Source organism: Lathamus discolor, chromosome 3 (genome assembly GCF_037157495.1).
Source record: "Lathamus discolor isolate bLatDis1 chromosome 3, bLatDis1.hap1, whole genome shotgun sequence".
Lineage (NCBI taxonomy): Eukaryota > Metazoa > Chordata > Aves > Psittaciformes > Psittacidae > Lathamus > Lathamus discolor.
The window spans coordinates 110,674,131-110,693,183 of record NC_088886.1 but is presented as its reverse complement, the minus strand read 5'-3'; positions in this window follow the sequence as shown (position 1 = coordinate 110,693,183).

Sequence of the window (19,053 nt, the reverse complement as noted above, 5' to 3'; positions counted from 1 at the left end):
GATGGCATTTGTAAGATGATTCTTTGACTTCTGTTAGTTATCTGGAAGAGTATGCCTCAACTGTAGTCAGCTTGTATCTGTGCTCAGATACTTTATCACATTTTTAGCTGCCGTGCACTTCATTTTTTTTTAGCCAGGGATTTAGGCTGGTCAAAACTTCCCAAACTGATGTAGTGGTATTCCATACCAAGCCCTCTACCTGAAGTGAAATGAAGTGCTGCAGTCTTGTGCTGCCATCTACAATTGCTCCTCTGTGTTCGCAGGGAGAGAAACAGAGTGACTCATCTCAGTGTAGCAGAAGGATCTAGAACATACCCTAAAATACTAACTGTGGGCACATCCCCAGAGGCATACAGCTCCAGTGAGAACACCTGGCTGTGGCATGACAGCACAGCTATGAGAGGTCAGAGCAGGCCTAACTAATGTGGTGAACTGCCAAGTGAAAAGAAACCGTTACCCAGCTTCACAGGGCAACACGAGGAGATGTGGATGAGCCCTGGTAGGCAGAGATGAGTTATGCAGAAAACCAAGATTTAGCTGTAAGAAAGAGGATTGTGAACACTGGAAAAATACAAACTTTTTAGCCTACCAAAGCTAACAGACAGTGGCTTAACTGAAGAGATAACATCTCTGCCAAGGACAACACTACCGTGTGTGTTCTGTGTCTTGAGTTACTGTAAGAACAACTAATGCTCATGCAAATTAACAATGTAAACATGAATCAAATTAAAAAAGAAACCCAAGCAAAACATTACTTTGTGCCATGGGTAAATTACTGCAGCTGTCAACAACAGTAGATAAAGGGCTCAAAAGGAAAGCTGTTATTTTGAGACCAACTATGAAATGTCTCATAGGAAAAGCCGGGTAGAAGAGACTAGGGGGAGCTTCACACACATGAAGGTACAAGGATTTGGTTTTGGCTATGAGGCAAGGACTAATTCATGGCTGTGCCACTCGTTTCACTGTCAGTCCTTGGAACTGGACAGTTTATTACTGAAGTTTAATACTGTCGAATGCTGTTGTGCACTGCGTTGCCTTCCTAATAATGATCAGCATCTAGCAAGAAAAGCCAGTAGATCTGGGAAGATTCGCTAGTCGTCTTAAAAAAGGAAATAGTTCCTTTTTGACAAAACAGAACTTGAGATTAACTAGGGATAGCCAGTGACACTTCCTGCCTTGGAAAGAGCAAGTAAATTGTTTAGGTACCTAAAATATACTGTAACACTTAATTTCACAGGTTAGGAATGAAAGGACTTGGTTAGGCCAGCTGCAGTAAAATTACACAGAAGATAAATCCTGTGACTAGGTATTCCAAAACTTATATTGTCATGTGATCTCTAGTACAGAATCATCCATGAGGTTATAAAGGCAAGTCAGGTAATTTTTAAGTTGGCTCACTGTAAGCTAGGTGAAGGGACTACACCTTTTGAGATCCATGTAAACTGCTGACAAGAACAGTTATTTTTTCTGTGCCTTTTTTCAGAGTCAAGTCTCCAGCTGGTAAGTGAATCTTCCGCAGTAACCCCTAACATCATACATACATTGCCACATATGAAATGAACAGTTCTTCAGAAAGAAATCATGGCCTTTAAATAACTTTCTACCATCTGATGGTTTTTTCACTGAATTTACATCTGATAGCAGCTCATGTTTATTTAAAGTCAGTGAAATATGAATGAGGTAGTAATGATAACAACGATAGGGATAACAATAGTATTTACAAGTTCTAGAAACAAATGCTGAGTTGATTATTGTTTTTTTATTGCCAATTTCTGTGACTAATTTTTGAGCCTCAAATTGCACTTCTCAGAACCTCAGTCAGGTTGGAGTGAGCATAATATGACACAGTCTTATTAGGTCCATATGACTAAATGAGACATTTTAGATGATTCTTGTAGGTTAAAGCTTTGTTGCCAAAGATGAGCCAAAGATCTCTAAAGAATACCATTGGCTGCTACTTTGACATATTTAAAGCTTTTATTTATTTTTTTTTAATAATTCCAAATCTAGGGACATTCAAGATCATCAGAGTACACAACTCAGACTGAGGCAGTCTGTGGCACAAAGTGTAAAAGCTTGGTATCCTTACGAAACAAGTAAGACAAGTTGGCAAGAACTCAGATACTAAATGGTGAGGAACAGTCTGAAGAGGGAGGAAAAAAACTATTCCAAATTTTATTCAAAAAGTTGAAACCAGGACTACAGACACACACACTTTCAAGAAGCCTGGCTGGATTAGGATGCTGCTTTCTCTCTCAAATGAGGGGCTCTGTGCCTAAGCAGGAGCTACAGATTACAGCTGCATCCCTGGCTGCCAAACAGGAACGGCAAAGAGTGACTTAACAGGTTGAAAAAGGGCCTTAACACTGCAAGTTCAATAAATACAGTAATAATGAGACAGCTCAGCTACCTCCATGGAGCCTGGGAAAAAGACACCGTAATATTTTCCATATACCATAACAGACTGCCACTTGGTGGAGGGGGGGAAGCAACCTCTCCTGAAAAAAAGAAAGGATTTTCTCCGTAACTTCTCCATCAGACAGAAAGTAACACTTGACTTGCTCCTAAACACCAGATCCTGCTCCAAAATCATGCAATTGAAGCGGCATAAGCAGTGACTACAGCATACCAGAATTAGTACTCAGGAACTTTTTGCTATTGCATTTTAACTCCATTTTAAACAAACAAGGCTAAGGAAAAGCCAGATAGCTATTATTGATATTTACATTCAGAATGGCAATTACAGAAAACCTGCAAGTTTGGAAAAAGAAAAACAGCACTGTGAAAGGGATGTTTGTGAATGGCAGGAAGAGTCTTTAATGACACTATATTAAAGGCTCAAAGTAAATGCGTAATATCTATCACAACATTTCAAAAAGATAAAAAAAACCCTATTGTGATTAAACAGCCAAACAACAGAATAAGAAGTAAACATCAATCCTTCAAAACATTGCAGTTATGTACAAATCAGGAAACAAAAAAGAGTCAACAACAGTTGCTTGGTTAAATGCAAAAACCTACACTAAACTGACAAAAAAAGGCTTTACTTGGGAAGGGATTTTAAATACTAATTACTTTTTCAAATCCTGAAGAAACAGTAAATCTGACAGAGGGACCCCTGAAGGTGCTAAAGGATTAAAAACAACAACAACAAAACCAGCCAAATATCTAACACATATACGAAAATATGATGATATTACAATGTCATGTACACTATAAAAATACTAGGTGAATCCTTCTTGTATTTATTAACGCAGTCACTGAGAGTGTAATACATCTGTCCTATCCCATGCCCTAGCCAAGTCCAACAGGTCACTGTCAGAGCAAAGCACTCAGTTCTTTGGTCTGACAGGGTAAAGCTGTTCCTAAGTATAAGGCGGATAATGCCATTTCTGAAGATGAAAAATACATAAACCATTATTTTTAATGACTTATGGGGTGGGGAAAAGGAAGGAAAATTAAGCTGTTGAATTGCTCTTTTGACTTCTAAAAGCCTGGGTTGATAGACTTCATTTACATGGGTTTTGCTCAACTTGCAACATAAGCAGCACCAATTCACATCCTCACACTGAGCCCTATACAGCCAGATCTCATAACACTAAATAATTGTAATCAATTTGATCTCAAAAATACACGGGCTTATCCATTGATGATCTTAAAGGTCTTTTCCAGCCTGGCTGATTTGCTGATTCTCTGATTCTATGTCTATGCAGTTCACCTGGGGCCTATTTCCAACAGAACTTACAAAACACCCCAGAAAAATACAAACCTTGTTTCAATGTGACAGAATTGATAGAACTTGGAATAATTTCTTTTCCCTAGTGTTTTCCCATTTTGGGGATTGTTATCAAGTAACTTTTTTAATTAGAATAATCACCTTGTACAACAAAGTTTAAGTCTACGCCTGTCTGCTATATGGATTCTATGGCTATTCTAGATTTATTTCCACACCAAGGAATTTAGACTCCCTAGATTTAATATTTCATCAACTTACACCTTTACGCGGAGCCAGAATGAAGCATTTTAACACCTTGTTTGCAGAGATTACTGCTACCACTGACACACTGTACCTTGCGCCAGACAAAAGGTGCATTTCTTCCCTAGGCTCCTTCTAGCTGTTGACAAAAAAGCCATGGCAATCAGGGACTGAGCATTTTTTTTACATTTCAGGCTGGTCCACAGGACACCTGCCTTCATCTGCACTTGTGTCCTCTTTTACTGCCATGCTGAGGGAACACAAAAGACACAGTAATGCAACCCATCCCTTCAACCATAAAAAAAAAACCCACTTACAGTTCTTAAAAGTCACCAAGGATATGGAAAGGTCTTAAAGTACCTGCCTACAGAGAGCCCTGTTGAGAACATGGGCTGAGTTATACTTAATGCTTGCATGGTAAGTATGATCATAGTCAGGCTTTATTGATTCTGACTATTAACAAGCTCATTAGTGAAGCTTCTGAACTGTTTCTTCTGTTACCATTATGTGTCAGCAGCTCATCTGCGCTACCAAGGCTTACCAGGGGAGGCAGGGGGAAAGACACCGCAGCGGGTTTTTAATTCCTTGAGTTGTGCTTGTCCGAAGTAGCTTAGTGCAAATGACTGTGACCATCTCTATTACTTATTCTTCCTGGATTGCTACCCTAGGTCCCGAGATGTACAGCTTTAATTCTATAGCTTACATATTTTATCTGTCCATGTGCTACAGTATTATATTTTAAATAAATCTATTAAAATATGCCTCTGAAATCTGCTTGTCTCTTCAAAAGCTTTCTGCATCCTGTCATTAACCTTCAGGAGTGAAGACGATAGAGGACAAACTGAGTTTTTTAGTGCCTAGGTTAATAGCTAAAGTGGAAATACAGAGTGACTAGAGAGCGGAAAGCTTAAAAACATCAAGAGAAGGAAAAACAAATCTTTTGAGACTCTTAATGAGATTTATTTTTTATGTAAACCAAGTTAAGCTTAGAGTCATTTAACAGATTAAGAATAATTATTGAAATTCCCAGCATAGTGGCCATTATGATGATAAGTATGTGGAACTTTGATGTAAATCACTTTCTCATTTTCTTGCTTTATTTTCATCCTTACTATTTGCAAAGCTGTTTGTTTTCCAGAAAACATCAGAACAGCAAACAGATTTGTCATCTTTATGAAAGAACTGGAATGTAAATACAAGCCAAGTATTTAGCAGAAGATCAGTGTAGCTCCCGAGGCTTGTGTACTTTTATACACTTTATGTGGGGATATTTACATCAATGCATGTTTCTCCCCTATTTATTTTAAAGATCAGATACTGTTGGGTTCTTTTTTTCTTTTATTAATAAATAGAACAGGGATGGTTTTCAACATAGGTATATATCAAATGGGATTTGAACGTCCAGACCTGACCACATAAAAAGTATCTCCTTGGGGACAAGGTCAAATTAAGGTAAAAAACTGAGCAGAACCTACTGGTTTTATACTGTTGGGTATAAAAAAGACTGTCAAAACTTGTATTTCAGAGTTGTTTTCTTACAGCAAAGTAGCCTGTGTGTTCTGAGTATCTTTACAGATATAATTAATGGCCTGCCCTTAAGATGGCTAAGAAAATACACAGCAGTGGTTTTATGTTTTAAGCTAAGCTAAAATTTGACCATGCCCTCCCACACAGGAGCTGAAATATTACGGAAAAGGCTATGGTTAGCACACCACGATCTGGTAAGTACCTAGCTCACTAAGTTGTTGTGCCCATTAAGACCTAAGAAGGTGGAAGGGCCCATGTCTAGTCCACAGTTTGAGCAGTGTCTGGCAGAACAAAAGGTGAGTACTTTTGGACTGGGTGGAAAACATGCCTGTCTTTTTCTTCCCACAGATGGAAAAAGCACTTAGCACTTGCTCATCTCCACAGCAGTTGCAAACAGCTCCTTCTACACACAGACCAGCAAATACCTCATTTTCAATGTGATACATACATCCTTCCTCTTTCTAATATTTAGAGTTCTACCTATTCCCGAGTAACAGCCAAACTAGCGTTTAGAGACTACTGTGTTTGCATAGCATTTACCTACTGTTAGGAAGCTCCTTCCATTGGAACCAGCCCAACTGAGCTGGTTTTGAACACAATTACAGGACTCAAATCAAGGCTGATTCATCAAAAAGGCGTTATTTTAATTTTGAAAGTTCCTTTCTCCACACAAGCAAGGAACAGAAAAATATCCAAACACACAGAGCTCACTGATATGTAAACACATGCAGCTCACTGCCTCTGCCACTTCTGCCTTCTAGCGATGGAATCATCTCTTGCCAGGGAGATATCACGCCTTTTTAGCATTAGCACCTTGGTGTGCAAGACTAAATTCCCTCGTCACTCCAGGGCCTTATGTTCTTGATATCCATTTGTTGATTATTTTCATCTCTCACAATTTCCTTACCCCTGTGGTTAAAAATTCCTAATATATGTCACATAAAATAAAAATACAACAACCCACCACATCTTAGACAATAATTACTGCAGAAAATACTAAGCACAGTCAACTTCTGCATGCTCTCCTCCTTTCACACAGCCACAGTTACGATTTAACACCCAGAAGTGAACAACTATACAGAAACACCCCAAACTGTAATTTTCCTAATGCAGTGAGCTTTCCTTAAGGATAACTGGTTGTGAATCAAAGCACATTCAGAGATTAATCCTTCTAATGTATGCATCTTTTCCTACTCTCAGAAAAATCAGAAAACTCACACTGTTTGTATTGCTTATTTTGGCACAAAAGAAGCAAGGCCACAGCATAGACACAATTTCAGAATAAATGTAATTTTCCCCCTTTAAAGCAGTGTGTAAGCATGGCAACCGCACTGTAGAAAGAAGGCCTGAAAATGCTGACTTCTGTAAGTTTAGACCTACAGCAAAGGGTCTGATGCCTTTTAGACCAATTTTCTCACAGGAATCTGTTGCAGAGGCCTCAGGCCTTGCTATGAGTACTGAGCAACATTCACTACCTATCGATCACAGCCATTTTCTGTGAAGCACAGAACAGCATTTTCCAAAGCAAAACCATACTTTCAACACAACAGGAATGTAACACATATACTGCATTGTGGATCCTGTAACATTATCTCCGTAAAATTATTCCTTTTTTTCCTGTCACATTCTCATGAGCAGATATGTCTGTTTTCTGCTGGGTGGTCACTGGGTGAGTGGTCTTGAATAAACACAGCCATTGACTTGCAGGACGTTTTGATCTGAAGGATGCTGCTGGCTGTATCCTCTGAGTAACTCACCACTAGCGTAGGGTTTGAATACAGTCAGAGCCTTCATCCAAAACTCCAGCTCTTAAAAGATTTAGCACTTCCAATCATCAAGACAGATTTGAAATAAAGGATCAGTCTCCAAGCCTGGCAAATTTAAGTCAGGAAAACAGCCAGCAGTCCAATTTCTTTCCCAGACAAGCCCTCAGTGTATGAAAATATGGTATAAGACTGGTGTACATGAAACACTCTTTGTAGTATGTAATTATTTCTTAAACCTTTCTTAAACCTTTATGTTTTACCTCAGAGAAGCCTAAATCAGGAGTGGGGTAATGTTCAGAGCATTCTGATAGCAGATATGGAGAAATACGTCTCTCCAAACACAAAGGAAGGCAGAAATCAGTAGCAAGGTTCTTCATTTGCTCACAATTAGCATCAAAGTGGTACTTTGTGAGTTTCTTTATCCCAAGATATCATTATTTTATTAGATATTCTAAATACTTCATATTTAGATGCATACAACTTACAGGAAATTCATCAATTTAAAACGCACGTATTTTCAAAAAATACAAGTTCTCTTTTTGTTCCTATTAGGTTTTTCAGGCTATCAACATTTTTTTTCTTAGCTTTCTTTATGGCATTTTAATTAACAGTAGAGTTGATAATTACCTTACAATCAGCCATGCTAGTGTAATCATCCTACACGGGCTCTTTTCATAAAACCTAATCAGGTATGCTTAAAATGTGTGACTGGAACATTCTAGAGGAGTTTTAGATTAACCCCAGAAAAACAGTTCTGACTGGGTTTTGCAAACATGATGTAGGACAACTAAATTCATCACCAGCTATATACCTTTCCATAGCAGACGTCTCTTCTGAAACCACACTGCTAAAACCAGACCAATAAGTAAAACTGAAGTAACACACAGACTTAACGGCATGTATTAACTTCTCAGCTACTGCACTGACAGTGCATTACGACCCTCCTCAAGCCTGTGTGGGATTGAGTGTGTTTCTCCACAAAATTGTGACAAGTTTCAGTAGAACATCTGAAATAGATTATTTCCCAGAGTAAATGTTAACTATTAAAAGCCTTTGTTCTTGATTTTGATAAGAAAACATGGAGACTTCACTGAGACTTGTGTACTTTAATTTCAATCTGCCATGAGCACAATTTCTTTTATGGCAGTATTTTAAAGTAGGCAGCGCCAAAAGAAACAAAGCACCCATAGCACTTCATCTCAAACTTTCTATCAGCTATTTCAGCAGCTAGAGCATATATGGTAGGCGAAAAGATATGACATCCATTTTTCTAATGCAAGAAATCAGGTCTTTAAGTCTTTAAAAGGTAAACCACTTACAGCTGAAATACCAAAAACCAGTCATACCTTATTTTCCCTTAACCTTGCATGTTATCAAGGAGGGTGTTTGAAGGGAAAGGATTTATTACATTTTTCTAATTTCTGCTATCACAGAATCACAGAATTTGGTTTCGGGTTGGAAGAGACCTTAAAGATCATCCAGTTCCAACCCCACAGCCATGGGCATGGACACCTTCCACCAGACCAGGTTGCTCAAAGCCCCGTCCAGCCTGGCCTCGAACACTGTCAGGGATGGGGCAGCCACAGCTTCTCTGGGCAACCTGTGCCAGGGCCTCACCAGCCTCACAAGGAAGAGCTTCTTCCTAATATCTCATCTAAATCTCCCCTCTGTCAGTTTAGAGCCATTCCCCTTTGTTCTATCCCCACAGGCCCTTGTAAAAAGCCCCTCTCCAGCTTTCTTGTTGGCCCCTTTAGGTACTGGAAGCTGCTCTATGGTCTGTCTCCCTGGAGCCTTCTCTTCTCCAGGCTTAACAACGTTTAATATGTTTAAGAAGCTTACTATGTTTAATAAGTTTACTCAAAAAGCAACTTAATGCTTTGTGATATTTTTGCATAATTTAATGTTACTCATTCTTATTGAACAGTAACATCCTCTGTAAAACTTTCTGGTGAAAAGAGCTAAAAAAAGCTGGAAAAGAGCATTTTTCCATTCTTCCATGGCTGAGAGCACACTGAATGCTCGCATTTCTCATGCAATGACTCACACCTGGATTCAGACCAATGTAGAGTTCCATGTTGATGCATCACTTTCTAAAAGAGTGGATATAGGAAAGAAGAAATCTGTACTATATCCACAAGCTTATCTAGAATGCATTACTTTTTTATTAAAAAGCATTGACTGCTATCAGTCAGTCTCATGTAACAGTGAGGTGCCTCCTTCTGCTTTAAATTGACTTGCTACTTCTGCCATATACTCTCTGCTTAAATGTAAACTCTGCATTAAGATTTATCATAGTAAATAAGCCTCATGTGCTGTTGATACCAAGTTCCAACATAAATTGTTTTGCTATTAAAATGAAGGTTAGGAAAGGTATATTCACAAAAATACACTATCCAACCTACACATACATATGTACATCAGGTAGGCGATGGACTGTATATCCAAATAAGCCCCTAGAACAGAAAACAGAAGCCTCTACTGAACCAAATTCATATAAAACTAAATCTAACCTAAATAAATGAAGAAATAAAACTTATGAAAGAAGGTTCTACATTTTATATACTCCAACCCAACGCAACCTGTTTTGAATTTGACTACATTTTATTTCCCTTTGTTCAACAAAATTTGGCCTCATTTCAACTAGTCATATTTATCCATTAAAAAAAAAAAAAAGTTAAAATTAAAATAACTGAAGTATAAACCCTGGAAAGCAAGAGTCAGAAACAATGTGCAAGGTTGAGGATCTGTGCCTGGGAAACAAAACAGAGTTCTAATGACAGCAAGTCAAGACTCACTTTGACGCAGCCTTCACAACCTACTGCTGTTTGGCATTCTTCCTTGCTCCTCTTTGTCATCTATATATACAACTGCCCATCAGAGTGGAAAATGTGTGAGGAAGAGTTCACTTGTTTCTCAGTAAAGGGCAAGCTTTGACAAAGGTCGGAGGAGAACTGCAAAACAGGGGAATTCCTCCTCTATTCCACACAAGACAATAATTACAGTCATGAAAGAAGGTAAAAGCATACTGGACAGCAAGCAGTCAGTTCAGACTAACCCTGAATTTACCTTGATATCATTTACCTGATGATATTAATAGGTTTCAACTTCTACTAAAAGTAATCGTCTGGCCAGAACAGCTTAAAGACGACAGAGATTTTAAAATATACTCATAACACAGTTACATGGGATTGATGTATGTGTGTCTTACACCAAAGGAAAGAGCAGGAAAATGGGTTAGTCATGTGTTGGTAAAATTGTATTGCATGTCAGTCCATCCCTTCCTATGTATAGCTGGAAACACTGTAATGATGACATGCTTCTCTAACCCACTTCATGTGGGAATTCGATAACCCCAAAAGTCCAAGTTGCACAGTCTGGGCATTCAAGCTTTAGCCTACTTTGATTATTGTTAAATGCATAGCTGTGATAGTATGAACTCAGTGGAGGCTGCAAAATCTACCCAAGAAGCTGTGTAAATACTCAGGTTTTTAATTTACCTTCTTGTTATTCATAGAAGTGCAAATTTAAAGACTACCAAATTTAAAGGCAACTTCTCTATACCCTAGATAGGACATTTATGTCCTCAGACAGTAACATGCATTTATAGAAAACTTTATACAAATGATAGAAAACAACTGAAAGTAGTATTGTGGACAAAAAGATCAAGATTTTTTATCTCTATTTCTATTTCTGTATGAGTTCTGCAGTACTTTCACACAGGGGATTTTTTTTCATTAGCTACTGAAGATACACTGGGAAAAGGTCAGCGTGCCACATGAAAGCTTTACATAACACAGCTAACGTGCCGACTATCTGAAATTTCTAGGATAGACTTTCAGCAGCTCACAGGAGCTGGTCACTAACACAGTGGACATTTCCGGATTCTGAGATCCATTAGTGTGTTAACAGGCGGCCTTGTGAAGAACAATGAAAACCTGCCCATCATCAGCAGCAGTGTAGCAGTGTTACCCTAGGCAATTAAACAGCAGATGCTCATAGCTCCATCAATGGAATTATTAGGAGGACAGCTAAGCCTGCACACAGAGCAGAAAACTAAGCATTTGCTCTTCCACTGTGAAGTCTGTTGCTGTAAATATTTCAAAATAGGCTCTTTCCCCATAGCAAAATAATTTAGTAATTCAAATAATAATGATTATTATCTGTGTTAAAATATTTTGCCAGTGAGAATACTATGAATCTGCACATTAAATCTTCAGTGACATGGCTCGTGCAAGCTAACAATTAAGACAACATTTTCAATTGACTGTGGAACCTAGTTAAAAAAAAAAAAAAAAGACTGAAAGTGAAGTTGAAAGAGAAAATTGAGGAATTAACCACAGCTCTAGGCAAGCTCTAGAGGTGGATGTGAGGACTAGAAAAAGTATCAGAACAGGAATACTTTATAGAGTTTTAAAAAGAGAAAGCAACAGCTTCTTCAGAGATACCATCATACGTAACTGCCCATTCCATTGTTGAGCACAGGCATACATAGTATTAAGGTTTTCACTGTCTTTATGTGTTCAAAGCATTTCTTTCTGCTCAAACCGCATGTAAAGTTGGTTCAACTCCTACGCATTATTTAACAGTATGGGGAGTGCTACCACAGAGTGAGGGCAGACAAGTCAACGTGGACAGATGAAATTTCAGGTGTTGATCAAATGCCTTCTGAACACAGGCCAGAAAACTACAAAGTTAAGGCAGTGTTCACTTGCAAGGCATGCTATTAAACTGCAAAAATAGAAAATTCTTACTTCTGTGGTTCATCAAGGGAATGAAAGTGGCTATAAAAGAATGTAATGGGTGTGGCAGCTGCTAGTAACAAGCACAGTAGCAACAACTGCCTGGTCCTACCACCTGTGGGCTGTTTGTGCACAGGGTGCTATCCTGCCACAGGAAGAAACAAAGGTCAACCTTTTTTTTTCCATCCTCACGATATAAATTAATACTGCTGTAAAAGGCAAAGCAGGCATTCCCTTTGGGAGACTACAGCAGTAGCATTCGACAGACAGCCAAAGGGTTGCATCAGTTTGTCAGGGTCAGCTGGTTCCCCAACCTTAGCCATGAAGCTGACCAGCCTGAGTCCTAGAGCAGGTCAGTAATCTCAGGCACCATATCTCCTTCCTACTTCAAGGCACCCTACAGCTTAGTAAATATTCTTACACACATCCTTTTTTTATGCTTGTGGCCTGCTCTGCTTTACATGAATTATGTGTAAAAGAACGTTTGTGTAAAAAGCCACAAGCAGCGGGATATTTAATGGGTTAATTTCCGGGTAGCTCTTAAAGTCATATGTGGGTTCATTTTTCTTGACTAGGCAGAGTGTGAAATGAATCATCGACATGTCCATTGGCACAAAGTAATCACACACTATGAGAAGAGATTGATTTCTATTAGGACTAAATGCAAAAGACCTCCAGCTCATTACAAAATGTTTATAATCAAGTCACTGCATTGTAGCACAGTTCATTTGACTATGTCCTAAAATTATTCAAATAATTAACTAAATCCATAATCTGCCAGTGCACCTCCAGAATGGGCAGAGAGATACAAGAAAGCGAGATCATCGTATCCCATGAAATGTGGAATTACTACTGTTGACAATCTCCCCTCTGCCCAAAAAATCAATCCTTGTATATGGTGCTTAATAAAGAACCAAAATATACATTCTTTCAGTTTGGCTGTAAATTCTCCAATAATCCTATCGACTTAAAGCTGTCACTCATCCAGAGAGGCTACTATGTTGTTCAGAAGATGATTTAGCTTATTTCAAATATTGTACACAATTATAAACCCATACAATGAAACGGGGATAAGGCCATTCATTCATCAACTATCAAAAAGGCATTTGGTTTGAATTTGTCTAGTTTGTTGATATTATTAAACATTCAAACATGTGAAACAAAAAAACCCAAAATATTTTAAAGTTTATAGGTATGTTAACCCCTGCTCATGCCTAACATACACAGGAAAATGTGTTATGACCATATGATTTTCATGTGACTGTAATTCTCTGCAACATCCATCCTGTTTAACTATTTACCAGTCATGCATTTTGACAATGATGCTTGTGAAAAAGATTAAGCAAAACCACTCTTGGCTGGTTTTATTTAAAAAAAAACTTTTCCCATGTAACAAAAGTAAGCTGCTAAGTCCATTTGTTTGAACAAAGTTGAAAATGACCCACATTTGAAACTATACATCAAAACTAATATAGCCTTCAACAGAGCCTACTAACTTCACGAATTTCACAAAAAAACAACTCACTCTGAAAATGCTCACTGGTTGTCTCAATGGGGTTTTTTGTGGGTTTGGTTTGGGTTGGGTTTTTTTTTCAGATCTAGCTTCCATGCAGTTTTATTTGCCTTAGTGCTGATCTTCCCTAATCTAAGTGGTTTTAAAATAACATGCTAGACGTGGTGGCAGTTCACAAGACCACAAAGTCTATTTGGTCCAATGGGACAGAAGGTGTTGTGCAAGTAGTACTAATCTGCTACAGTGCTAGATCCTGTCTGGCTGTAAACTGTAGGGTTATAGGGACAAACTGTCCCACTAGCACTAAAGCTGCTGTTCTGCTATGGGGACAAACATTCTAAGATGAAGATTTCTCTTCAATAGCATGAAACAGTCCTAGTGATGCACAGGGGTATAAGTCTTGTAATTTACAAAGTCTGCGTGGTAAGAGATCTGACAAGCTGGGAAAGGTTGTTTCAGCTTGCCAGCTCAGTTGGTCCGGCAAATGCTGAAATCCTCTGCTTCGCGACCACCATCTAGTGGCAGTTCATGTGTACAGTTAAATTTATGAGAATACGAAATTCTCGTTTCCCCGTCAACACAGTACAGACAAATCACTTCCCGCGCTTTCCAAATGGCATGTAGACATGATCAGAAGGAGAACGTGCTTCCCCAAGACTTCTATTTCCACGACTTCCAACACATATTATTTATATACCATAACACGTGTGACTGCCCCATGCATGCTTATCCTATCGTGGTCTAGTGGGGGAAAAAGAGGATTCCTTGTGTTCATTTTCTTCTGAGTGATTGCCACCACAGAAGACAGGACTGACCCACTCTGCACAACACTGCCTCTGAAAAAACTGATCAGGGAGCAACTAGAGAGACTCGCAGCTTACTTACAGCCCCAGCTTGACCTGTACACTCAAACAAGGAAAGGCTATAATCTATCTTGCAAGATAAATCTCCCCATAACTACCATAACAACACAAACAAGAAAAACGGGTATAAAACTAAACCTGATCATTCAATTTAGTATCTTTGTATAATTTTTATTACATTCTCTAAAGACTATCAATTATAACATTTTCCTCTTAACTTTCATTTTTATTCCTCTGCGTAAATACAGCAGTGGCACTTTAGCTCCGTACTACTACAACATTATCCCAACCATGTCATAATGGATAACCAGCCAGACAAGAGCAGAGGCCAATTCACAGTCTTCTTCCTTCATTCTCCAGTTCATTGATACACTTCCAAGAAGTATCTCATAATCACTACTGTTTCACAGAGCTGCTATGCAATGGCCATTACTGGATAGTTTGAATCAGTTTCCCATCATGAAAACCATACATTTGCTGTTTACAGCAGGGTCCAGGATGAAGTTACACATGATGAAGAATTCCTATTCAATTACGGTATATCCTGTGCCCTCTACTGGCTGTCACTCTAATGCAAAAAGTTGCTTTGTGTTCTTGTTTAGAAGCGTATATACGATGGCACATAATTTATAGCTGGCTAGCTTCAAGTTCAATATTACATGACATGTAAAACCTGCAAGATACTAAAAAATACATTGCTTTCCTTTGCTTCCCACCATTAAGTTCTTTTCTGAGGGTGACAGTCTAAAGCCATAATCAACAGCAATAAAATACAGCAAATTCCACGTTTAACCTTTGAGGAAACAAATCTTGCTGTTATTATATGACTGAAGTAGTGAAATCTGTGTGAGGGCTTCCATACAGCTCAGTGTGTTGCAATTGGATTCCTCAGAATCGATTAATTTATTCTACTACCCAGTGATTTTTTATTTTTTTATTATTTTTATTTTTTCTTTTTTAACAAGGACACTTGTGTGGCTAAAACACATGATGACAAAGGTATATTTTTCTATCATTCTGTCAAAAAGTTTGATTCTGTAATCAAAAAATTAGTCAGCACTCTCATACAGTGTCTGGACACTTCTTTTTCTCTTGTAGTCTGTGAAACAACTGGCATCCAGGTCAGAACCAGGACTTGAACTTGCCAGGTTTTCCAAAAGAAAGAGGTGAACTTTACAGATGTGAAGCCAGACTTCCTATAGATTTTGTCAGATGCATAGCATATGCACTAAAAACTCTATCAATATAATAATCATGGAACATCAAGCTGCCTTCACTAACTGGTCTTCTTCATGCTTTATATACTTACTAATAATATTTGCAACATTATGCTGAACTACTATGAACAGACAATAAAAACAAAACAGGATAGAGGGTTTAAGCATGTATTAATAAAAAGTAAGTCATATACCTGCACCAGAATATTTGCTGTTGCCATCATGTTCCTGCATCATCTTGAAAAAGCCATTCTGACTCAAATGAAAAATGTATTGCCCATCTGGAACTGAGCTTAAGAAAACAGCAATAGTATTTCACCATTCAATTACCAGACATAAACCCAGTATCAGTCTATATCAATAGCTAAAAATTAGTAATTCTGACATTTGAAAATGAGCAATACTGGAGATAGGAGGATAAGGGAAAATATTGCAGAGTCATGAATAGTAGATGTAGCAACACAGAGATATCAATTAAAACATGATACATGAGGAAGATACTCCATATGCCTGTGTGCTGAAGTGCTTGTTTTAGATGTGGACTCTGCCTGGTGTATAATTATGCTAATAGCTGTTAGCTAGATTAGATCAAGTAATCAGACAGTCTGCCTGGAAACATGTTGATTCTTGATTCTTCTGAGTGAGTTTTCAAACTTTGCAATCAGGCAACAACTTGCCTGTAGAATGCAGATTCTAAATGAGGAACTGTCACAAATGGTGAAAGAGTTCCAGCGCACTAAGAACACCACTCAAAAAATTTGGCTATGACTCCTGTCTCCTTATCAGAGTTAAAATTATGTGTCTGGCCCCAGGCTTTCCCACATCTGTCTCCATTATGAAAAACACAACCCACACTCCAAAAAGGAGGTGGAAGCTGCAGCAAAGTAAGCAGGCTCACATGGGGATTCCAGATTCTTCTGCTTTCCATGCTTTATTTATTTTAGTTTTCACATTCTTACTCTTCTTCACATCTATTCCTTCCATATCCTTCCAGCAGATTCAGCAGCATTTCCAAGATACCTCATTTTCCTATGTGAATTCTAGGTCCACTCCCAAAAACTGCAGTAGGCTGTGACAGCACATTAAAATAACAGCTATTTAAAAAAAGTATTCTTTGGCGAGGACTGTGTCTGATCTGAGTAGATACGGTCTAAGTTGGCCTTAAATTTGAAATCTGAAAGCTCCACGGATGGGAATCACCACCACAACTTTCCAAAGTATGTCAATAATGGAATATGTAAGTTCATAGCTCTTTTATGATGTCTGCCCAAGAACTACACTGCTGCTGGGAAAAGAAATGATACCAGGATTTAACAGGTTTGCTACTGCATGCTTCAACTTCCAGGACCTAAACCTGTGAACAATATCTAATAGTGACTAGCATGCAAATAGGAAAAAGAAACTTCTGATAGTATAGCTCACCAGTGTAAAGAGATACTGACTTTGGTTTATTTGCCATTGTTATTAGCAGATGCAGAGAAAATAAATGTTGCATTACCTTAAGACAAGCTCCTGAATCATTCAGCTCTAATAGAAGCAGTGCACCATACCTAAGTTCATGTAAATAAACTGAAAAAATCAGTATTATCTCTGCTGAGGTAGAGTAACATCAACATTAAAAACCCCTCACCACTGAACAGGAAAAGTTTTATCTCTCCTTCAGAGAAGAATCTTTCCCCACTCAAAATTGCCATTATCCATTTCAAGCTAAATACTTATTAGCAGAGACATGCAGTACTATTGACTTTAATATCTGCAAAGTAAATTGCTTTTCTAGGGAGGAAATTGCTGCATTTCAAAACTATTTCCTGCCTCATACATACAGAACTAAAATATCAAGAAGATCTGGTTTAGACTGGATGTCCTTTAACTTTTCTGCTCTAAAAATTCAAGATAACCACCCACAAGTGACCTGCTGTGCTATAAATCCCTGCTGGTTTCATGTTCTCTTCTACTTTTTCTACTTCTTTTACCCCTCCTTCTGACTCCACTTAATCACATCCCATTTTTATGTTCTCTCTCCTTTTGAATTGTTAAGATCCAAGAATAAAACAATTCCAAATAAATCAAGAGACTAACGATTTTTTTCTTCTTTTATATTTTGTTTTCAGAATCTCTGAAAGAGATAATTTTTGTGATGAGATGCTTTGGCACAGCAAAGCAGATGTTTATAGCATTCTAGAAAAATCTCTTTGGTGTTACGTGTTACAGTTTTAGCAACTGCTCGCACATAAAATTAAGACAGTCTCATCACAATATATGCAGATTTTGCTCTCTGACTCAGGCAGGGGATATTCTTCCATGAGCCAGGGAGCTGTGAGCAATGCTTTCATAGCTGTCTTTTTAAGCCAACAAGTGTGAGCAAGTGTTGGCAGTATTCTTTCTCTTCTCCCTCCCCAGCACACATGCGTATGGAGCATTCAAATGCATACACACTCACAACTTTTTTGACTTGTCTGGTTAGGGACAGAGTAAGAATGAAGCAGGAACTACCTTCTGTGATTCTACTCCACCTGCCCATCATCTTATATAATGCCTAGGGACCTGAAGGCATCATTATCTTAATACAAAAGATTATAATCACTGACAGATTCAAGAAAAAGCCAAAGTCTGTGATGAAGATTTCTTTATCCACAACATGGTTTACAACATAGATGGTAAACATTAAAAGATAATCCTTTAATGGAATTTTTCATTTTAAATACTGAGAATGAAACTGAAGAAGTTTATCAAAGAAATAATTCCAGATTAGCTATATCTATTCCCACATCTTGTATTTCACTGTAAGATTATTATAATCATATATTTATCTCTGGTGATGCTATTCCTACACAGGACATATATTTTGATGATGCTGTTTCCAGACAGGGTGAAACAGGACTAACTACCACAACTCTGGGATGATAAAAATCACAGACATGATTCAGAACATCGTACTGAGTAATAGTTCACAGTAGAGTTATTTTAAAATTGGGTATTAATCATATAAAAATCATGTCAAATCATACACGAAAAATCTGCTGTGCCATACAGTGCTGGAAATATTTTAACTGAAGTCTCTGCCAACTCCTTATACGTATTTATTATATTAACTAACAAAGAAAAATAATGGATGTTCCTAGTTCACTGCTGTTTTGATGGTTATTTTCATTGGTATAAAATTTTATCACTGATGTTACTGCTTTGAAAATATATCTGTTTAAGACAAATGTCACAGTCACTGTATGGACATTCTGTATTAACTAATGGTGAAATTCTGAAGGCAAAGAGACTTCATTGTGGCCAAAGATTTAATATCATACCACAGCTTTTCAAAGAGCAAGTGAAATTCAGGTTAGATTTTCTGAATGACAAAACTGGATCTTTTTGATGAAGTGATGAAATACTTGGTAATTTAAGCATTATCACATTGGGTATTTTTAATAAACTGTGAAAACTTTTATACAGGTTAA